At 41.9% G+C, this 24,753-nt stretch overlaps 1 protein-coding gene across 11 annotated transcripts in view; it reads right to left on the minus strand.

The window, feature by feature from the left end:
* The window catches only part of PITPNM2 (phosphatidylinositol transfer protein membrane associated 2), a 317,406-nt gene that overhangs the window by 122,985 nt on the left and 169,668 nt on the right, over positions 1-24,753 (minus strand). The window lies entirely within an intron of this gene.

A 24,753-nucleotide genomic window follows, 5' to 3' on the forward strand; every position in this document is an offset into this window, starting at 1 on the left:
CCACATTTCAAATGAGTTGATTTTTCTCTTATCCGCTTTTTTCACTGTCCAACTTTCACATCCATACAGAGATCGGAAATACCATGGTCTGAATGATCCTGACTTTAGTATTCAGTGATACATCTTTGCATTTGAGGACCTTTCCTAGTTCTCTCATAGCTGCCCTCCCCAGTGCTAGCCTTCTTCTGATTTCTTGACTATTTTCTCCATTTTGGTTAATGACTGCGCCAAGGTATTGATAATCCTTGACAAGTTCAGTGTCCTCATTGTCAACTGTAAAGTTACATAAATCTTCTGTTGTCATCACTTTAGTCTTTTTGATGTTCAGCTGTAGTCCTGCGTTTGTGCTTTCCTCTTTAACTTTCCTCAGTATTGTTGTGCTATAGTGCATGAATTCCCCTCAAGATGGCAATAATGTGGCAACACTGGGAAAGCATTATAGAACAACCACGGAAGTGGAATATGTGTGGATGGTCCAATATAAATCCACTACTAATGCACTATGTTGGCATCAATGACATGATGCAGAAACCAGGATACACCTGCATAAAAAAATGAGTCTGGAGCAGTCCATAGGCATCTGCGCTCAGGTTGTATGCTAATACCTATTATTTTACTTTATACTATGAAATACGTAGGTGACTTGGAGAATATCGTATTTAACTATTCAGTAGTGGGATCCTAAACTAGAGGGAGAGAATCTTATACCTTCTGAAGATGGGATTATTCTCTGAGAGAATTCTTTCCAACTGCTAGGCAAAGCTACCCAATTTGGCTTCTATTGACTTTTTACATTTTTAACCTGTGTATTGTCTACTGGACATGAAGTTCACTGGGCCTTGGGCCAGTCACTATATCAGAACTGAACCACAGGGTAGATATGAGGATAAAATAAGAAAACCTCAGCTGTGCTACCCTGAGTTTCTTGGAAAGACAGAGCACAATTTATTATTAAGACAATGATGCCTAAAATCACAAGGGACTGTCAAATGGAAAAAAGGCCCTGCCTGCAGGCTTATAGGTATCCCTCACACTACACTTTATTCTGTTATTCTGACGATTTCTTACCTGGTAATTTGTGCATTATATTTGGCCTTTCACATGATGTAAAAGTTAGTTCCAGAAATCTAGTGGAATACATTGAAAGCTTAGCACTCATCTGCGTGATAAATAATACCAGAAATAGTCTGTTTGCAAGCCAGTGAAGCCAGAAGATCATGGGAGATGATCTTCTGCTGCTCACATGACAGTCATCCCGAAATGCAATGTGTTCCTGCCCTTTAGGTGCGTGCCAATTTTTTGACAAAAATTGTACTGGTATTCCGGTGTAGGCGCAGGTAGCAGCATTCCCTTCCTCCTTTCCCCTCCCCATGTCCAAACACTAAATCAAGCAGTGAATTATGGGGGAGCTACAGTGTACATGTGTATAATGAGTGAGGGATGAAAACAAGGAGCTGTTTGTTGCAGCAGTGTGAAAGACAGTTGCGCAAAATGCCGGTATATTAGCCGAAAAACGCACAGTTCCTTAATGCAACAGCTGCTGCAGCATGAAAGGAATCTGAGAAATCAGGACAGAAGTGCTACCATTTTAATCTGTTAAACTAAGGCAATAAGCCCCATGTCTGAATGCAGCTAGTCTAAAAACTTGGCATGTTAAGGGAGGAAAGGGAAAGGTAAGGAAGGTCACATGGAAAAAGCTAGGATTAAAAGATTAAAAGGCACTCAAATGCAGTAAGGGAAAAGAGTGGGGTGTCAGGTGGAAGGGAATAGAGATGATAATGTTGTCATAGAAAATTGGGACCTGCAGACTGAACGTTCTAAGGAGGGGGGCGGAGAAAGAGAGAGATGAGCGAGACCCAGGAGACATCTGGAATTAAGCATAAGAAAATGAAAGTGAAAGCAAGAAGGCAGAGTAAGTTATTGAAGAGAACAGTGCAAAGGAGTAACATGAGCTGGTTGATGAGTGGAAAATAAATACCAGATATGTGTGGAGGGAGAGTATCAAAAACAAAGAGTTTGACTGAAGGCTATTTGGAGTCAGAGCACTGCATGGAAAAGTGTCTGAGACCTGAGAATATTGCACTTGTGATTGCATCAACTGTACCTGAGAAGGAAGAGCTGGCTCAAGGTTTGAGGGCTCCCCTCAGCTTCCTTGGCTGTGGCAGCTGGATCTGGGAAGCTGATTGCCACTGACATCAGGCGCTTCCGGACACTGGGTGAAATTTAAAATGATAGGTGGCTTTCCAGACACATTTGCTGCTGCCAAATAAACCTGCAGACAGCGGAATGGATGGCAGGAGGACCGACACAGGCATCAGCATTGATGGAGCCAAGGTGGATGTTAATGCAGGTGTGCCCTGCTGGGGCACCTGGGCCTGGCAACTCCCCAAGGGTGCTGGCCCTATACAGAGGAATAGGACTTAAGAAACGTGGAAACTGGAAACATGTTAAGCAGAACTAGTAACAATGGGATAAATTTCTCAGTGTTGGGCATGACAACAGGGATGGAAGGATCTCTCAATTTTGGTCCTCTCAGTTTCTCATTTTTCTAATCTTCAATTCAGTGCTCCACATTTTTGCAGCAATTTGCTATTTTTTAAAAAAATCCTCATGAAACTTCTCCAGCATTTTAGTGCAAATTTCTCCTAATACATTTTTGTATGCAGTTTTGACTAATGTACACATTGCTACAAGCAATTTATCCCAATATAAGGGAATTTTGTATGTTATTTTCACCAATGTATTCATTTTGTGCACACTTTCCCCTAATACATGCATTTTTGTAAACACTACTTGGTTGGAGAACTGCATCTCAAAATTCAGATAAGTGCAAATTTTGAAGGATTGCTGTGTTTTGGTTCTCATATTGTTTCATAAAGTACAAATCTGATATTATTTGTATTATATGCTGCTTACTTGCCAAATGTTCTAAGCAGTTTACAAGTGTAAAACCAATTATAAAAACAAATCCATAATAATTAAAATACACAATAAAACAATTCCATAAAAAATGAAAGCATCCATAATTAAAATGTACAATAAAACAAGCCCATTTAAACATCAGTTAAAACAATTAGATCAGAAGGGTCATCTTTAAGAGCCAGCAGAATGCCAATACTGATGGCACCTCTCATGGAGAGCATTCCATAACACAGTGCCACCAGTGAAAAAGTCCACCTTCATGTTACCACAAGCTGATTATCATCAGGCCTTGGGCTTTTATTTATATATTTACAAACACACACATACACACACACTTTCCTAATCCAGATGAAAATAATTGTTCTCTTGTTTACTGTAGATTACAGTTTACAGAGTATGACCCTGCAACTCAGATTAAAAGAAGTGTTTTAGATTACAGCTTGCAGAACAATCTTTCAAAGGTAGTCAAATTAGACAACATTTACAACTAGCTCAGCACACTTTTGTTTCCATGAATTGCTGAGATGTATTTTGCTGCAAATGAAAGGTATGGAGCTTGCTCGGATATGAAATCCAAAGTCTGACAGCAATACACTTGCTAAAACACTTGTGAGCAAACTCACAAAAACACAGAAGAACAAATAACGAGAAGCACATCTTTCACACTATAATATTCTCCAGTTTGGCGAGCTTGACATTTTGTTATCACTTAGGCAGGAAGTGTTACTGTTAATGATGGCAGGTTCATTAGGAAACTGGATTGCAACAATCATAGGCTATGACCCAACCACAAAGCCAAAGACTTTTAAAGTCTCACTGATTCCAACGGAATAGAGTTAACCAGGGAACAAAGGGAGAGGCCAGGGGGAGGAATGTGAACAAATGCAGTTAGGGTTAGGCTGCGTACACATAGCATTTTATTCTAGAATCAATGGAGACTGAGTACTTGTTTTTCTCAACATAGTCCATACACAATCTAGATCTATTGCATAGTTTTTGTCTCTGAAAGTGCTTCTTCATAAACTGCTTTCATTCCTAAAAAAAAGCTCTTTGCAGATTGATTCTGCAATACTCCACAGTGTATCCATTTGAAAACAGATGCAGGTGGTCCCAGCAATGGGGAGTTGTATCCACATCTGTCCAGTGGTGTTTGTTTTTCATTCACCTGGGGCACGTAAACGGGGGGGAAAGGCACGGATAAACGAACCAAGGGGAGGGCTTACAAATGTGTCAATTAACCACACTCACCCTGGTGGATAGCAGGATCTAGAATTAATCTAGATTGAAAGCAGCATGTTGAGGATGAGCATGAAGAATTCAAGACTGAGAAAAACTACATTTTATGCTATAAAAGGGTTAGTGTGTAGAGGGGCAAAGGCAGTGAATAAGAGGAAGGGCTTCAATCTGTACTTAAAAAACAAGAAATTCTTTCAATGGTGGGGTGAACGGATCCAATCTGGGAGATAGCCGTTTCTGAGCATTTACCATAGCTGAGTAGTTAGAAGAACAGTGAAACATAGAATCACAGAACTGTAGAGTTGGAAGGGGCCTATAAGGCCATCAAGTCCAACCCCCTGCTCAATGCAGGAATCCAACTTAAAGTATACCCAACAGGTGGCTGTCCAGCTGCTGCTTGAATGTCTCCAGTTGAATGCCACCACCTCCCAAGGTAATTGGTTCCATTGTTGTATCACTCCAAGAGTTAGGAAGTTTTTCTTGATGTCCAGTTGAAATCTGGCTTCCTGCAACTAGAGCCCATTATTCCATGTCTTGCACTCTGGGACGATCGAGAAGAGATCCCGGCCCTCCTCTGTGTGACAACCTTTCATGTACTTGAAGAGTGCTATCATATCTCTCCTCAGTCTTCTCTTCTCAAGGCTAAACATGCCCAGTTCTTTCAGTCTCTTCTCACAGGGCTTTGTTTCTAGTCCCCTGATCATCCTCTTTGCCCTCCTCTGAACTCATTCCAGTTTGCCATCCTACATGTAAGGTTTCCATTCTAAAGTATGTTAGCAGGGATGTACACTTGAATACTCCTCTAATATCCTACACCTCAATGTGAAGTTTTATGTGCATCTGATAAACTTCAGTGATATGCATTTACATATCTTTTTGTTGTTCGGGGCTATACTCTGCCTATCTTGGTATAGGGGTTTTATATATGTAACCATAACTCTGCTCCACATCTTAAATTTTTGTTTTCTGTACATTCAAAGTTAGTTTGTTGTACCTTTTTTCTTGAAAAATCAATAATAAATACATATTTTAAAAAATAAAATAAATTCTGCTTTGAGGCCACACAAATTCTATGCCTAGTAGAACTATATGTTATAACATGAATGAATTATGAAAATCAAACAAATTTACATCATAAATCCTACGAACTATCATATACATTTGCTCTGATTTTGTTGGCCATGGTGAGGGGCCATGAGTCTAGGAAAACATTGATGTCCTGTGGCTGGCTGCCGCCACCACCCCTCTGGCACCTAAGAATTCACCAAGCACTGCCCACAAACTTTCAAGCATCTCTTTGCCAACCATAAGCACTAGAAATGCGCTTTTTTAAAACTAAAAGCCAAGAGTCTTTTAGGAATTCTGCACCCAATAATACCTCAAGTAGCAGGGCCACATTCACACCATACATTTATTCCACTATTATTCCACTTTAAACAGTAATGGCTTTCCCAAGAGAATCCTGGGGATTATAATTTGTTAAGGGTGCTGAGAATTGTTAGAAGGCCCCTATTCCCCTCACAGTGCTACCATTTCCAGAGCTCCCTGGGAAGAGGGGCTGACTGTTAAACCACTCTGGGAATTGTAGCTCTGTGAGGGGAATAGGGGGGTCTCCTAAGAACTCTCAGCACCCTTAACAAACTACACTTCCCAGGATTCTTTGGGGGAAGCCATAACTGTTCAAAGTGGAATAATAGTGATTTAAATTTATGGTGTGAATGTGGCCTAGGTGTTTCTGAAAAGCACTGCTTGCGCATGGCATCTGCCTCACAGTTCCTGCATGTGTCCTTTCTGGTTGGGATCTGGCACAACTGCTTTTTCTTTGTGTTGGACTTTCAGCTGGGTGAACAGGGCAACAATCCTGCTTATAGCCACCCACATCCCTGACTAAGGGCTAAAATTGGAGGCGTTTGAGAAGACACTAACAATCGTACACATCCTTTGACATTTGTCAATAATCCTTCTGGTATGGCATCCAGAAATGACTAAGGGCACTTCTAGACTGTCACTATTTATTTATTTATTTATGTATTTGTTTGTTTCATTTTTAGACCGCCCATAGCTAGTAGCTCTCTGGGCGGTGTACAAAGCAGATTAAAAATACAATATTATAATAAAATCAATCACATATATCAACAACAATATTAAAATAAAGCGTAGACATAAACATTAACATTAAAAACATTAAAAAGCCTGGGAGTACAGCCAGGTCTTAACCTGGCACCTAAAAGAAAGCACCGTAGGCGCCAGGCGTATCTCTTCAGGTAAGCTGTTCCACAATTCGGGGGCCACTACAGAAAAGGCCCTAGATCTGGTAACAATCCTCCGGGCATCCTGGTGAGATGGTACCCGGAGGAGGGCCTTAGATACTGAACGAAGTGAATGGGTAGGTTCATAGCGGGAGAGGCGTTCCACAAGGTACTGTGGTCCCACACCGTGTAAGGCTTTATAGGTCAAAACCAGCACCTTGAATGTGGCTCGGAAACAAATAGGTAGCCAGTGCAAACGGGCCAGGACAGGTGTTATATGCGCAGACCGATGAGATTATGGGTGAGATTCAATCACATACCAGCAAATTCAGATTGTGCAATTACAGTTTAATTAATTAAACAGCCAATGTCATCTAAACTCCCTAAAATCAGCTCAGGATGAAGGCTCAATAAACAGGTCATCTAGAGAGGACTTCTTGCGATAAGGAAAGTGAGAGGAAAACGCACTGGGAAAGTGTGGGACAACACTTGCTTTGACACAATGTCATCTAACTTCCCTGCAAACAAATAAGAATGAATGCACATTAAAGAGCCAATGTTGTCTAATCTCCCTGTAAACAAATCAGAACGAAAGCTCAATAAACAGGTTGTCTAGAAGCTGCCCAAAAAGTCAACAGAAACATGGTTTCCAAGATGTTTGTGAGTAACAGTTCTGTGCTTATAAGCATTCATTCTGATGGCCTCCTTCTGGAGGAAATAATCAGAATTAATGCTGGTAATCAATGTCAATGTACTGCCTTCAAGTCGATTCCGACTTAAAGGTTGTACTATTATTTTTAAGCATCACGGAAGCAATGTTTCTGTTGACACAACTTCAGGTGGCTTTCACCCTGTGGGCCACATCAGCACATGAACCACACGACTAACTCATGCTCACTTTGTATCTGCTGTGAATGTGAATGTACTGCCTTCAAGTCGATTCTGACTTATGGCGACCCTATGAATAGGGTTTTCATGAGGCTGAGAGGCAGTGACTGGCCCAAGGTCACCCAGTGCGCTTCATGGCTATGTGGGGATTCGAACTGTGGTCTCCCAGGTTGTAGTCCAACACCTTAACCGCTCCACCACACTGCCTCTCGTTATCTGCTGTACTGACCTCTAAATCTTCCTAGGAAGTCTGCTTCCCCATGTTTTAAAGCTTCTGAAGCTTGAATGTTCTCTTCTGTAACATTTTAGATTCACCCCTGGTGCATTTCTTTGTGTTACCATCTGCCCAGCTTCTATAGTTCATTTCAGAATACAAGAATCCTTTATTATATAGGAAACATACAGATTTGCCTTATACCAGGTCAGACTATCAATCTACCTAGCCCAGTACTGAGTTCACTGGCAGCAATTCTCTAGAGTAGGGGTGGGGAACATTCAACCCTCCAAATGCTGGAGAACTACAACTCCCATCAGCCCCAGCAAGCATGGCCACTGGATAGGGATGCTGGAAGTTGTAGTTCAAAGGTTTTCAACACCTGCTCTACAGTCTCAGGAAGAGAGAGGCCTTGTAGATTACCTGCAACCTGATCCTTTTTTAACTGGGGATGGCAGGGACCGACCATGGTACATCCTGTTTGAAATAATAAACTACAGCCCAACAGTTACACTCAAGCCATTGTTTTGTTGACCTTTATTATATTTGGCTCCTTAGAGTAGTGGGTCCCGAACCTTTTTTCCCACTGACAACGTGAAAATTGCAGGGGGTCCTGGTGGACCACTTAATGATTGGTGCAGCCATTGTAATGTGCTGTGCTAGATGTTGTGGGTGATATTCAACATTAGTTCTACACCGAGTAGACCCATTAAATTAATTGGCATGACTAACTTAGGTTCATCAGTTTCAATGGGTCTACTCTGAGTAGGACTCAGCTGTATACAACCCTGTATGATTTCTAGTTGTATTTTTAATGCTCATTTTCCTCCTTATCTATTGTATTTTATTGTATTACAATTTAGATTCCATAGAGCTCAAATAGCAATACAATAAGACACAATAAAGCAAAGAAAATAAACAGAACACAATTAAAGATAAATATGAATATCTGATGTGATGGAAGTGCCATCTTATGTATTCAACCACAAATCCACAGTCACGTCACAGACCACCTGAATGAAGCTCACAGTCCACAGTTTTGGAACCACTGATTCAGAGTACTTCTGTTCTGCTTTATAGCTCTGAGAGCTCTCAAAGAGCTTTCCAAAAGATTCTCACAATAAAATGTTACATTCAAGCCTGTTATCAGGAACAGAAATAACACGGTGTCTCTATGGAGCTCAGGGACAATGAGAAGACACACCCCACCATATGCCCCAACAGGGAGGTAAATGTAAGATGCTGCCTCAGGTGGCAAAATTCATAATGACAGGACACTCTCTACCTGTCTGCTACCCAACTTTGCACTCCTGCTGAATACTTTCCTTTTATGCTTCACTTCTCTCTAGCCCAGGTCAGTCCCCTCTCTTATATTTATATGCAATCATTGTGTGTTTTGTCACTGCGTAATTGCAGTATAAGTGAGAGAGTTGACAGGGAACCAGAAATTGCTGTCTATAATAGGCAAATTTGTGCATATTACAGGACACAGTCTGCCCAGTAAGAGGGGAAGGAAGCAGCAGGAAAAAAAAGATTCCCTCTTCATCGCTGAGATACTAGGAGTCTCATTTCAGCCACTGAAGTCTTCCATCCTCTAATCTGGATGGAGAATCCTTCCCACAGTGACTTGTCTGCTGAGCATTTGTGAGCAATCCCACCCGGTGTGCTGCATGCAATTTTGGAAGTGTTCCAAAGCACACTCACTTCATGCTGTTCAAAGCTAGACGCTGTTGTGCCGTATGAGCTGAGAGAATGGGTTAGAACACACCCAATACTCTGCTGAAGCTGCTGCACATTTCAGAGATCACTCGACAGTAGCAGAAAAGCTGCCTTCCAAAGAAACTTGCCCACCATTAATTATTTACATTTATATACTATCTTTCCTCCAAGGAGCTCAAAGTGGTGGTACATGGTTTTCCTCTCTCCATTTTATCCTCACAACAACCCTGTGAGATAGGTTAGGCTGAGAGGCAGTGACTTGCCCAAGGCCACCCAGCAAACTTCATGGCTGAGTGGGGATTTGAACCCTGGTCTCCCAGGTCCCAGTCCAGAACTCTAACCACTACACCACACTGGCTCATTAGTGATAATCTCTCACAGAGACACTCCAGAAAAGTAAATAAGGCAACCAGGGATTCACCGGGAGTTACAGAACATGGTTTGAAAACCACTGTTCTATTGCTCCTTTTACATTGTAGATTACTTTATCATGCAAAACTGATAAAATACAAGATCATTAATGATTAATTTTTAGATGAAACTCCTCCATAAACTCATCCGATTACAATTAAGTCCTCAGGCATAAACCAAATGTGTTTCAGTAAATCGCCATCATCTCAATACAACCTTGCTGGGTACCTGCTTTTGTTTTCATTCCAATGTTGGGGGGTGAGGAGTAATAAAACAGCTCTAAATTTTTAGTCTGTCTTACTTTCGGTTTTCCATATTGAATACAGTATCCTACTTTTTAACTGAGTAACATCCCACTATTTCTTTTCCCAGAGTCTCCTTTTTCTGCCAAAAGTGAGCTATTAAACACCTTGCAGCAAATAACAAATGGAAAATAAATTCAGTTTCCTACTTGGACCAAGTTCTTCTAGATATTTTAGAAGTATCTATTTGGGATCCAAGAGAACTAATCTACCAGTAAGCTCTATTGTCTTTGCAATATTTTCCCCAGGTATTTGAATATATGGGAAGAGTTCCACACAACAGGAAACCTACAGCCACTCTTGTGGCTGTATAATATTTTTTGGAATTCCTTCCACTTAAATATTAGACAGGCGCCACCTCGGTTGTCTTTTCAGGGCCTACTGAAGACCTTCCTCTTTCAAGTACATACCTTATGCAGTCTGTATCTGTATTGTAATTGTTTTTAAGATGTTTTAAAATAGGTTTTGTTTTTAAAATATGTTTTTAGCATTTTATTGCTGCTGTTTGCCACCCTGGGCTCCCTTTGGGAGGAAGAGCAGGATATAAATTTAATAATAAATAAATTTTGGAAAGTCTTTTGCCTATTTGCTATACATTTGGACATCTTTTCTATCATAACCAAATTTTGCACGATGCTTGCTATAATCAAGGAGCAGGTTTTCGTCTATGCTTACATACAATTGGATGCCATTTTGAATCAAGGTGGTAGACGACCTTTCAAAACTGCACTGATTTTAACCACTGATTTCAAAACTGAATGGATTTTTTAAATTTCTTAGAATTCCCAAACAACGCCAGGTAGTAAGTTGAAAGTAAGAGCGTAGCTTGAAATAGCCTTCCTCTTTCCTTTCCCATTTAGATCTTTCCTCTTCTCTCACTCCTGAATAGATTGGTGCTCAATATCTTGTAATTGTCTGAAATACTGGTGTGGGCAAAAGCAAACAGCTAACCTCAAACACGCCAGTCAGTTTGTGCCTGTTGCAACAGTAAGATATGTAAAGTCTAGCAGATTCTGAGAGGCACGAATAAATGAGATGACGGCAGACAGCTAGGCTTGCAGCTTCCTTTGCTGGGAGCTGTAATTAAGTAAAATCCTAAAACAGAACCTCGCTGACAGTTATTGACAGAATTACATGCAACTAAGACACAGTTGATTTTCAATGGGTTTTTACACTGCAAGATCCCTTGGATAAGAATAACCATCATATATACAGCAGTCACGTGCACAATATAGGAGTACCTGTTTTATCCTGGGCTGCCTGTTTGTGAGTCAGAGCTGGGTATCGTTAACCAATTCTTTTGAATCGTTCAATCTGACATGTAATTCATTAGGAACAGCATTTCTGCAGTGCTGGCAGCTCTCTGATGCGGGTATAAAGACAATGACAAGACCAGTAACTTTACGTTTCACCATTTTTTCAGTGCTTGAAGTGCCCCAGAACGATCAAAGCAGGGCATCGCTAAGAGAGGATTGGAGCAGGTCTTTCTTCTGCATATTTTGAACCAGATGTAAGTTATTCCCCAGGAACACTCATATTCCAGGCCAACTCTGTGACTGTTATTACAAACATAAAGTAGCCCTATGTACTAAACATGCATGGTAAAGGCACATAAATAGTTTTACTTTAAAAAAGTGACCTGAGTTGACATTACTATGCATAGCATGAGGTATAAAAATTAGTTATTAACATAGGAAGCTATCTTATAATGAGTCAAACCATTGGTCCATCTAGCTCAATATTATCTACACTGACTGGCAGCAGCTCTCCCACAGTCCTACCCAGAGATGCCAGGGACTGAACCTGGGACATTCTGCATGCAAAGCAGATGCGCTACCACAGAGCTAGAGCCCTTCCCCAGCAAATGCTCATGAAAATTCTTCTAAAATTTAGTGCATATTTCTCCTAATAAACATTTTGACAAATGTATACATTTTTGCAAGCAATTTCTCCTAATGTATTGCATTTTTGTACATCATTTTCACTAATATATTCATTTTTATGTACACTTTTGCCTAATATATGCATTGTTGTAAACATTGTTTGATTGGAAAACTGCACTGCAAAATTTGGAGAAGTGCAAATTTCAAAGGATGGATGTATTTTGGTTCTCATATTGTTTAAGAAGATGTGAATTCTATAGATCCGGCTTTAAATGAAAACTGAATTGAATTTCTCCCCCATCCCAAGTCCTGAGGCTTTTTCAGAACTACTGCAAGGTCTAGCTGTACTATTTGTCACATGGAAAATTTTTTTTTTCAACAGACATTCTACATGCATGTTTTTAATATTCTATTCTTCCATGAGATGAAAGGATAGGGCAGAGCAGACACCCAAACAAATACGAGATACAAAAGCAATCATTGCCATCAGCATGAAAAGTTAATTTAAGGATTGTTTCATTGCACACCATCTCTTCACCATTCATCATCACTAATTCAGAAAGAGACTGATCAGAATTTAAAACGATGCTTATATCTCAAAAGAAATTAAAGGGATTGTTAAAAGGGATTTCCTTGTTGCTCTTCTAGCTATTATATTAATTTCCATGTAAGGTTTATAGGCATCCCAAGTCTGTTTTTGTTTTATTTATCCAGCCAGCATCATGTTATAGAAACAGAGAGTCTTAAGCTCCAGCATCTGTTTCCATAGCAATAGGATTGCATCAGCAATCTAGTGGATTTGGTTCAGGCCAGTCTTGGTCAGGCCTCTGCATAGCACATAAATCGTTAGCACTAATAGCAAATTGAATGATGTTGCCGGCTACCACACACAAGATGCGTTCACACGAACCAAAACATGCACCTTTTATATGCAATGTAAAAAAATTCAGTTTGGTTCCATTTGATCTATATACTATAGATTAGATTAGAAAATGGAATTAATACAAGGAGGTCATTTTGAACAAACGGGCTGAACAGAGGTTTAGGATTAACCTGGCTAAACTTGAAGAAAGTCCTAGCAGTTAGGCAACAGAAGCATGTTTGAACAGATTATTCTTGGAAAAATAATATATTTTGAAATCACCTACAAGAGGTTATTGCACAAAAAAGGCTAATGTATGATGTCAGAATACCCTATTATACTGTTATTCTTATCCCTACTGTGGTTATAGTATTGTTACCTGTATTAAATTTAAAATGTGTTACTTTTTCCTCTATATATGTTTGCATAATCTGCAGGTAGAATAAAATCACTTGGTATAAAAAAACATTAATCAGAAAACAAGAATACAGGGAGGTAATCAATTAGGACTGAACTTAAGAATTTTTCTGGTGGGGAGAATCATAATTCACCAAGAACATTTGAAGTTGTGTTCTTAAAATGAATGCTCATCTTTTCCGATAGCCTGCTTATTTTGTTTTCAAATAATGTGGTGGAATCCACCACAGGGTTTCTGTTTGCACAACAAAGTATTCTCCCCCTCTCCTCTCTCCTACATGTCTCCTAAATCTGTTCCTCCAACACACTGGGGAAAATGTGGGGAAGGCACAGAGCATGTATGGGGTAGGAGGAAGTCCTACTGGGCAAATTCTTGTGCTGATGGGACATGGTTGTTGGAAACTGCCCTGCATTATTGCTTTCAAACTTATCCACTATTTTTGTGTGAGTTGTTTTTAATTTTTTTAGCTATTTTTATTGTGGTTTATAACAGATGCTATTGGACATTGCTGAATCATAGAGTCGCCATAAGTCGTAATTGACTTGAAGGCACATAACAACAAAACATCGCCTTGAGACATGTGTGTAGAAGCAAACCACCACTACCACCATCACAGGAGTTGAAAATGACTGTGCCACAGATTGGTAGGGCTTTGTTAGTGGACAGGCCCTCCCTATGTTGGAACACATAGTCTATCAGTATTTTCCAAGTCTATGGATTCATGATACTCATAAAAGACTTGCTCCTAGTGCAGCTGCTGCATGATGCACACAACCTTTGCAGGTATGACTGTCCTTTCAGTCTCTGCTCCTGCGACTTGTTCTACCCACATCAGAACATGGGAAGATGGCTTGGGGCAAGCTGGTCCAGTGGAAACTAAGCTGCATTGTGTACTCTCTGGAGACAGCCAGCAAGGCACGGACACGTGTAAAGGGTGTGCGAGAGGTAGCTTGCTCATAACAACACCTCAGGGACTGCTCTTTGTTCAGACTGCTCATAACAGATGCTCACATAATATGGCGCTATTCATCTGGAGAACCTCATGAGGACAGCATTTTTTGCCAGCTGTTAGGAGAGGAAGTCATTTGCCCAGACCTTGTTGTATCTCTAGACACACATAAAGATCAGCCATTCAAGGATAGGGCAGATGCCCAGATTGGGAGCCTTGGATTGGTTTCCTAGTAAATTGGGAAGCAAGATCAATATCAGCAGAACTCTTGCAGCTCCAAGACAGCTGCAGGAATGGGCACATAGTACAAAAAATAATAATTATGGAGCTCTCAGAAGGATATAGCAATGCAGTGCCTTTGGGAAGCAGTCATAGCTCAGTGGTACAGCATCTGCCTTGCACGCAGAAGGTCCTAAATTCAATCCCTAACATCTCTAGGTAGGGCTGGGAGAGAACCCTGCCTGAAACCCCAGAGAGTTGCTGCCAGTCAAAGTGTACAATAATGAGCTAGATGGACATTCGTCTGACTCAGTATAAGGCAGCTTCCTGGGTTTTTAATATCAATAGGCAGGGCTGTGTGCATAGAAAAGCCAACAAAATTGCATTCTGTGGCCAAAGGGAGGCTGATTCTATGTGCAACATAAATTATATAAATCCTTAAAATACGCAAATCAATTTGTTTTGCAGAAAAGCCACTGAATAGCTGTGAAATTTAGATTGTTTTCCCACATACAGAGAGAGATGTGGCAGCAGGATTAGCAAACGTTTGGCAGTAGGGTGTATGATTAAGGGGACATGACTGGAGGCCCAAAGGTTAATTTCTGTAAAGATGCATGCCGTGTGTCAAGAACACTAGGACGCTATATCCTTTGATGGGGAAATGCTCCACACCCTGATGTGTGGGCACATGTTCAGAGGCAATGCCTTCTTTATTATAACTTCTCATATTCTGGGGATTAATCCCTCGATTTCAAAAAGTTATGGGGCTGAGAATAAGACGCCAAGGGGTTCTCAGACTAGGTGCTACAGCAGCCAGACATAAGTGGTGTTATGGCAGCTCATCAGAAGAAAAAGCCCTGGATGATCCACCATGTGCTGCACTTGGCTACCAAAGTAGATGGCCAGAAGGAGACAGTGCAGCTCCTTAACAGTGACCCAGTGGGGTTCCTTAATGCCTCAGGCTTTGGCCTCAGCCTGAGCAACTCATCCCAGACAAAGCTGCTGTCAGACTGCTTACACCTCTTCCTCTGCATACCAGCTGACCAGCACACCTCCCTCCCTGCCTGAAGTCAGCGTTACTTCACTTCCCCTCAGCCTGTCTATCCAGAGGCCAACTCGGACACAGTGGTAGCCACATTACTGAGCCCCGATTAAGCCCTGTGGAAGCCAGAAAGGATGAAGAAGCAGCCATGTGGGGCATGGAAGCTATTTGTCTTCTAAACCATGGAGCCTTTTGTTGAACAGCTTGCACTTATTTGATTTCCACAGCTGATACTGGGTCTTCACCGGTTGTTATAGAGATGTGAAGGCTCAGAAAAAATCTGGAAAAACTAGAGGAACAGTTTTTTGCCTGAATTTTGTCTGGCTTTTTCCCCCTGGAAAAAATGAGGGGGGGAATGGAGAAAACCTCCCCCCTCACAATTTTTTTCAGTTTTGTTCCAGGCCTTCACATCTTCAGGTTGTTCAAGTCTGTACTGTAGTCAGTGGATGAAAACAGAAAGGAATGTCTCAGAGGCGAGTTACACGCAAACACATATATATACGAAAGGCCAGACACCATTTTTTAAATAACATAAGCTGCTTTGGGAGAGAGGACTTTAAAGCAAAGAAGCAGTTGGGGGATAGTGAGAGAAGACATGCTTTACCTGTCTGCCCTTCATTTCTCTGCTCCAAATTACCACCCTAGCCATTTTCCCATTGCAAACACAGGCCTTATTTTGGTAGAAGGCACTGGGTTCCTCTTACAAGGGTCTTACACTGCATCTCACTGAAATTAATGGAACACTTAAAAGCTTACAGATGGGACTTTGCCCATTTTTTTAAGGCAGAGATTCACAGGAATTTGTATCAGATCCTTTGCAAAAGATGAATAGCAGCAATTATATAACTCCTGCTGTGTTCTAAAACAGAAAAGAAAAATGTGTGTTCTCCAGATGGCCGAACATACCAAAAAGATCAACTGCTTCTTGATCAGCATTCAAAACGGAAAACACACGCACACACATATATATATGCAAGAAAGAGGAATGAACTTCTCAAGTCAATGTCAGCCAGCAAATGCTCAGAGAGGCAACAGCAACACAAACACATTTCCAAAGGCTGGAAACAGACAATCATCGTTCCAGGCACTGAGTGGACCATCATCATTGCTCATGCTGGGCAGACTCGCTTCTTCTGTCCCAGTATCATCTTGGGTCAAAAAGGGGGGAAAACAGAGTCCTTAAAAGCAAGTCTTCTACTGCTTTCTCTCTTGTTTTTTTAAATTGCTTTTTAAAAAATGTGTTTTTAATTTTGTATATTTGTTTTTAATGTTTTTAATTGTTGTAAACCACCCAGAGAGCTTCGGCTATGGTGCGGTATACAAATGCAATAAATAAATAAATAAATTGGAAACAGGTTCTTACGTATTTGGTGCTTAGCACTGATGGAAAAGTTGACATACTCTGTGCTTCAGGGTGTGGTCAAGGCATCACTGCGGGAGGGAGTGGCTCCAGCTGCCCTGAAAGAGACGGTGATCTGACAGCTCCTGAAAAAACCCACCCTGGACCCATTGGTCTGCAACAATTACCGACCAGTTGTATATACCCCCTTCTTAGGGAAGGTGATTGAGAGGGCTGTGGCGCAGCAATTGCAAATACTCTTGGATGAAACAGATTATCTTGACTCGTTCCAGTTTGGGTTCAGGCCTGGCTATGGCACTGAATCAGTCTTGGTCGCCCTGATGGATGACCTTTATCGGGAGAAGGACAGGGGGAGTGCGACCCTGTTACTCTTACTTGATCTCTCAGTGGCTTTTGATACCATTGACCATGGTATCCTTCTGGGCCGACTTGGTGAGATGGGTATCGGAGGCACTGGTTTACAGTGGTTCTGATCCTATCTCCAAGGTTGTTTTCAAAGAATAGCATTGGGTGATTGTCTTTCAGCCCCCTGGAAGTTGTATTGTGGGGTGCCGCAGGGTACCACCTTGTCCCCCATGCTGTTTAACATCTATATGAAGCCCTTGGAAGCCGTCATCAGGAGATCTGGGGCGAGGTGTCAGCAGTATGCTGATGATACCCAGCTCTATTTCTCTGTGAATTGGGAGAGGCCGTGCAAGCCCTGAACCGCTGCCAGGACTCAGTGGTGAGCTGGATGAAGGCCAATAAACTGAGTCTGTATCTTAAGCAAGATGGAGGCGCTATGGGTTGGTGGTTCCCGAGTTCAGATAATTGATCAGTTGCCTGCTTTGGATGGGGTCATACTCCCTCTGAAAGAGCAGGTCCGTAGTCTTGGGGTGCTCCTGGATCCATCTTTGTCTCTAGAGGTCCAGGTGACCTCCGTGGCTAGGAGTGCCGTTTACCAGCTTTGGCTGATAAGACAGCTGTGGCTGTTTCTGGACTAGGATAGCCTGACCACTGTTGTCCACGCACTGGTAACCTCCAGACTGGATTACTCTAATGTGCTATATGTGGGGCTGCCCTTGAGGATGGTCCAGAAGCTGCAGCTGGTGCAAAATGCGGTGGAGAGACTGCTCATTGGGGCAGGGTATCGCCAACATGTCACCCCGCTGCTGAAAGAACTGCATTGGCTGCCCATTTGCTACCAGGCCAAGTTCAAGGTTCTGGTTTTGGGGTACAAAAGCCCTAAACAGCTTGGGACCAGGATACCTGAAAGACTGTCTTACCCCTTATATACCCAGTCGATCACTGCGCTCTGCAGGTGAGGCCCACCTGCAGATACCATCTTATCAGGAGGTCCATTCTGTACCACATAGGAAACGGACCTTTAGTGTGGCGGCACCTACACTGTGGAATTCCCTACCCTTAAATATTAGACAGGGTCCATCTCTTGTTATCTTTTCGGCGCCTACTGAAGACCTTCCTCTTTCAACAAGCATTTTAAGTTGAGACCTTATCCCAGTCTGCGTCTGTGTTGGAACTGCTTTTTAAGATTTTTTTTAAACCTTTTTTTAAAAAAATATGTTTTTAACATTTTTTCTTTTTTTCTTTTTTAAGATGTTTTCAAAGCTTTTCTAAAAAATGTTTTTAAAGATGTTTTGTTTTAATGTATTTTAAAGTCTGTTTTTATGATGTTTTTAAGTGTTTTTAGTGCTTCTGTTTGCTGCCCTGGGCTTCTGCTGGGAGGAAGGGCGATATAAATAAATAAATATGACTTGCAAATGGTCAGGCTGAACCTTATGCCTTTGCAAAGGTCTGGTTTCCTTTTATTTCTTTTATTAATTCCTCTTCTGATGTTATTAAGCCCCCGCCATCCCATGCTAATTTTATAAAATGGTATTTGGTTGCTTTATTCTTCCTATTTTTAATGCATTGTATTTTCTTTGGGTCATACTTTGTATGTACAACCCCCTTTCCTCTTTCTTCTGTATTTGTTGTTCATTGTTTTATTTTTGAAATAAACAAACAAACGGACTAAAAGCTAGGAGATTTATTGCTGTCTAACTTTTTATGGAAGGACGGGTGGTGCCTAGTGGCAGAGCATGAAATTTGCATACAAAAGGTTCCAAATTCAATCCCCAGCATCTCCAAGCAGACCTAAGCAAGATCCCTTTCTGAAACCCTGGAGAATCAACCCCAGAAAGTGTTTGTAAACAACACTGAGACGGATGGAATAGCGATCTTATTGTCTTTCTGTGGACTAGCAGAGGGGTTCCCAACCTGTGGTCCCTGGACCACCAATGGTCCAGGAACTTCATCCAGGTGGTCTGTGGCATGTCTGTATTAAATATTCATATCGATTGCTAATTGTATTTTTATTGCTTACTTTATTTTTATATTGTATTTACTCTATGGAATTCAAATTGTAATAAATTTACAACATATTTTCGAGTCTACGGGGGGGAAAGTTTGGGAACCCCAGGGCTAGGAAGCCTCACTTCATCAGAGCCAAGGGGGGAGGCAGGGAGGGATAAGAGTCACCCCTCCCCACAAGTACCTCAGCCCCATTGCTGGACCTCTGTGGTTGCCTGAAGAAAAGGAACTTTTCACATACAAACTACAACTGAATCATACACTAAAGATTAAAACAGGGCTGCAATCCTATTTGAAAGTTAACCCCATCAAAATCAGCACGACCTCTGAGAAAACATATTTAGGATGGGAACATTAATGGCAAGTATACTGTTCCTTCTCTTTCAAAATAAAATAATCCCACCCCCCACCCAAAGAAATGCACTTTGACTTTCCCTTCCCCAACCCCAACGGTTTTTCTCCCTGCATACCACCGCTGGTTTGCAGGTCTGGGTAGAAAATATTTTAAAAAGTATGTAAGTTGTACGGCTAAAGGCCACAGAATGCAAGGTTTTTTGCCATATTTTCAAGCAGAGCTCAACTATATACAAGATAATGCAAGAGTAAAGTGCTTCCAACAGCAGCCCCTGGTGATACTGCTCTCTTCCTCGCTATGCTAATTTAACCCCTCAACAGGGCCAATGGCTTTTTGTCACAGGAAAGGTATTCTCCAAGCAAGCCAGTAGTTGACTGAAGGCAGCTTCACTCATTGTGTAAATAGCACCGTTTGCTCATTTTGACCAGTAAGGATTCATTTCAAAACATTTCAATACATTTCAAAATGTATGTTTTAATACATTATTTTTAAAACTGTACTGCTTTGTAATATTTTATGCTGCAATTTAGTATGTATGAGGGCATGGCTAGCCTGGGCTGCTGCTGGTGGGGTGCATTATAAGTCAAAATATAAAAATGAAGTCATTGCATCCATTAACCAAGTAAAAGCTTTTGGCTTTATCCACATCCCACTCTTGTGGCATTCTGCCATTGATGTGACCACACTGATGGGAATAATAACTGCATGTTCATCACCATCCTAGGAAGAAAAATGGGAGACAGAGGGCCAAAGCCATTATCCTCAACACACAGCTTCCACAGCAAATGGCAATTTAATGTCTAGTCCCCCCATCCCACCAGTGTCAAGTACAGGGATAGCCAACCTAGTGCCCTCCAGAGTCCAACCCCCTGCTCAATGCAGGAATCCAAATTAAAGCATACCCAACAGGTGGCTGTCCATCTGCCTCCTGAAGGCCTCCAGTGTTAGACAGCCCACCACCTCCCTGGGCAATTGTTTCCATTGTCGCACCACTCTAACAGTTAGGAAGTCTTTCCTGATGTTCAGTTGAAATCTGGCTTCCTGCAACTTGAGCCCATTATTCTGTGTCCTGCACTCTGGGTCAATAGAGAAGAGATCCTGGCCCTCCTCTATGTGGCAACCTTTTAAGTACTTGAATAGTGCTATCATATCTCCCCTCAGTCTTCTCTTCTCAAGGCTAAACATGTCCAGTTCTTTCAGTCTCTCCTCATAAGGCTTTGTTGGACTACAATTCCCATCATCCATGGCTACTGGCCCTGTTGGCTGATGGGAGTTGGAATCCAACAATGTCTGGATGATGCCACATTGGCTATAGATGGTCTAGTGGAACTTCTCTCTTGTCCTGACCTCACACTGCCCCCTATATCCTCACTCTGTGGGCACTGGCATCCAACACTGTGAGGCAGGGAAATGCACAGTATTGTGACAACAAGTAGCCACAAGACTTTACAGCACTGCCTACTTTGGCCCAGATAATTAACTGGAGTTTGATGGTGTCTGGAGTAGCAGCAAGTGAAACCTCAAGCATGTAACTGCAGCTCAGATCCATTTTGTGCTTTGAAGAACGCACACAAAGGCAGCAAAATGTTTTGTGCTGAAGACTTGAAGGAAACTGCTAGCCTATACTCCCTCCTCCCAAGTTAACTCCATCAATCAGGAGTCCACCACTTCTCTCATAGCAGGTGCATAAAGATGAGAAATGGGTTCTGGAGAAACTGTTCAGCTGTTTCCTAGGATATCAAACAGAACAGGTTATTACTTTTAAGGTAATGCTCCTTGTGGAGAGGGATAAATGTGAACTACTAACAGCCTTGTACCCAGCATTGCTTGGGAATTCTAAGAATAAAAAAAATCATTGCAGTAATGAAATCAGTGGTTAAAATCATTGCAGGTTTGAATGGTTCAGTGCGTCACCTTGATTCAAAATGGTGCCCAGTTGTATCCAAACCAGATGGAAATTTGCTCCTTGATCACAGGAAGCATTGTGCAAAATTTGGTTACAGTATCTTAAGAGGTATCCTTAAGAGTATCCAAATGCACAGGAAACAGACAACTATCCAAAATATATAGTAGTTTTTAGTAAATGACGGAGCAAGAAATAGGAATCTGGCTGAATGTACAGAGGGAGACAGACACGACAGAGATGCAAATTATTCCATGTCTCCCCATGGGCACATCCACTTAAGAGATGAGATGCACTATTTAAAGATGTCTGCTCGCTGTGCCAGGCACTCAGAGGATGCTTCAAGCAGCGCTACTAGCTGCCAATCTACACCGTCGCCAGGAACAATACAGGCTATGCACCCTTATTGGTCCCACCACTCTTTCCCTATCACCTTTCCAAGAACCCACAAAAATCTAAAGCCATCCTTAGATTCGTAAGAGGCAGAGTCTCTAATGAGCATAATGAGAAAGTGATTGCATAGAGACAGAAAACAGAAGAAAGGACAAGACTAACAACATGCAGCCTTTCCTTCCAGTTACTGTTTGAAAGCTCCCATAGGGACAATCACCCTGTGCTTACATCTGTGATTGATGGGAAGCCTATTTGCAATGGCTCCTACCGAAATGGAAGTTGGTTTACTTCAACTGGAAGGAAACAGGAAGCAGCTAGCAAAGAAATGGCATTGTGTGTATGACCACCGTGGATGAAACAGCCCTAATGAGCAAGAGCTATTCTGGCTTCCTGCCAAAGGTATCCCATTCTCCACCCCCATTATAAATGGCGACAAGGGAACTGCACACACAATCACATCACAAACTACTAAGCTTTTAACGTTTCTAAAGCACCAACAGTGTAGTAGTAGGGAGGCTCACCAGGTCCCTTGCTGCTAGCTTTCAAGGTTAAAACTTGTTTTGTTTTTATTGTTTTTACAAGCTTTCGGTTAATTTAATATGTTTTCCTCCTATTGGTTCTAATTTTTTTTAAAAAAATTATTCATTGTGTTTAGTAATTTTGGTATTTTAACTGTTCTGATGTTTCATACTATTTTACACTGTAAACTGTCTTGAGATTCAAATTTCTGATTAAAGAGTGACTAATAAGTTAAAAAAACGATAAACAAACACAAGCAAGAGTCCAAAACACTCTATTGCAAATGTTGGCTGAGAAGCTACCAAACTAAATTCTCTAACTCAGCATTCCTATTACGAAGGCACCTGATGGAAAAGGTTGGTATCGATGGAGTCTGAAATCTAATAAAGACAACCAACTCAAGTTCAGATCTGCTGATCTGCAAGCAAGTCCAGGGTACATTAAGTCCACTGCTGGAATTTTAAATTAATTAAAACTGATGGAAGCTGTTACGTGTTCACTGCAGACTGCGCCAAACTGCTCAGACGACAGGCAGCCAAGGTGATGAAAGCAGTGTGTGTGTGTGTGTGAGAGAGAGAGAACTGGAAAGGGTTGGGGGGATGCACTGACAAGCACGTCACAGGCTACCATTAATTCAGCCTCAGTTTTTGACCACTTCAAACGTCATCAGGGGATTCCAGGAGGAGAAACAATGCATGAAAGTGAGAGATCCAAGATGATTGATTGCAACCTTGCATGCACCCTCTGGAACAGGAAGAAACAAAGAGCTAACGAGCAGAGGGCCAATTCCATGCATCTTTATTGCCCCCACCCTGCATGTATTTACAGCATACTATTTTAAATTTAAACCAGAAGCAGCGTGGGGAACATTATAGTGTCTTTCTTGGCTTCCAGAGTTGTTTGAAACAAATTCAAGGACACATTACCATCAGCTACTTCAAGAAAAAGGCCTCAAGGAACTTGGTTGACGTAACTATTGTTTTGCAAGACCAAACCAAAGTCAGACAAGTGTAGCGTTCTGTTTCTCACATCAGTCAGCTAGACATTTCTGGGAGCTCATAAATTTCTGTGCCTAGTAGCTTCTCACCACATACTCTACATTGGACTCACAGCTTGATATCAGACACCACTAAGGCGCCTTTCGTTACCCATCCTGCACCCATAACTTCAGCCACCAATCTTATATCTGCTGCTGGCACCATTTTCTGGCTCCAAGCTCAGTAGTCTCTCTCACCACTCTGGAAACATCTCTTTTCCAGTCCAATTTAAGGATTGTGTGAATAATGGCAGAGTTGAAATCTGTGTGGATGGTGTTCTCAGTTGCATGAAGAATGGCAAAGAAGTGAATAATCCAAGATAGTTAGAAAGGAATGTCACTCAAACACCCCAGAATTATTGATTTGAGTAGGCACAGAGTGTCTGATAATACCTGATGAATCCTGATTGTGCAAACAGCCTTAAGTATGCCTGTAGCTAGGATTAGCCTTACAAACGCCTGTAAGAATATGTGCCTAGATAAAACACACTTACTGGCCAACCAACAGGTTGCAAGCAAGCCAAATCCAGCCACTAAAACAATTTTTACAAGGACACTGCTTTGGAAAAAATGATGGCTGTCCCCCTAGTTAGATAGGGGACAGCAGGCGTGTTTGCGCTACAAGTGCAGTGTGGGGGAGGCAGCCATTGGGCTTGCTGTATTGCTGAGGCACTGTCCCATTAGCTCTCGGGGGGAGCCAATCCAGAGCAGTCCTGGGGGCAGAGACTCAGAGCAGACCAGAGAGAAGACTTCACTTCTCTGGACTGTTGTGAGTCCATAAATACTAGCCATCCCCCCTGGGGACATATAAGTGTTCCCACCCACCTTCACTCTTTCACAAACCCTTCCTATGGATGTTGTCAGTCACTGATTAACAAGGCTGGGAAGGAATTTTACTCTCCACATAATTGGTTCTTTATGAGTTTTTCTCTTTTCTCAAAGCAATGAGATAAGTGGTTTTGTCTCATGTCACAACTTTAGTTGGTGGGAGCAGGCTATTGGGCATGATCAACAGTCAGATGGGGTAGTGGTGTAGTCATCTAGAGTCTCAAGGGGTCTTAGACCCCTTACTTTTTTGGGAGCAAGGTCCCTATGTCTTCAGTATTCTATGAGCCAATCAGCATGAAAGGGGAGTGTGTAAGCAACTGAGAAGAGTCCTTTAACATGCTTCCTTGTCCTTTCCTGCTGATTGGAGCCAATTGGAATGAGAGGAGGTGAGTCAGCCACTGAGAAGACTCTTTTCAGTAGCTAACTCTCTAATCTTTTGTGCTTCTTGGCTCCTAGGGACATCTGTTGTTGTGAGAGAAGACATTAATAAGGATCCCATTCTCAACCCAGCAGCAAAAAAAGAGGGAGGGGCATGACTGTGACTATCATGAAGGGACCCTGCCCTTCTGAATTTGCCACTACACTACTAGATGGGGGATCACGCAAGGTGTCTGGGGGGTGTCATCCTCAGGGCCCCAGTCCCAGCTCAGGGAGCCTGGGCTGGCCATCACCCACCTAGGTTTTGGGGCGAGG

The sequence above is a fragment of the Rhineura floridana genome, chromosome 19, assembly GCF_030035675.1.
Source record: "Rhineura floridana isolate rRhiFlo1 chromosome 19, rRhiFlo1.hap2, whole genome shotgun sequence".
Lineage (NCBI taxonomy): Eukaryota > Metazoa > Chordata > Lepidosauria > Squamata > Rhineuridae > Rhineura > Rhineura floridana.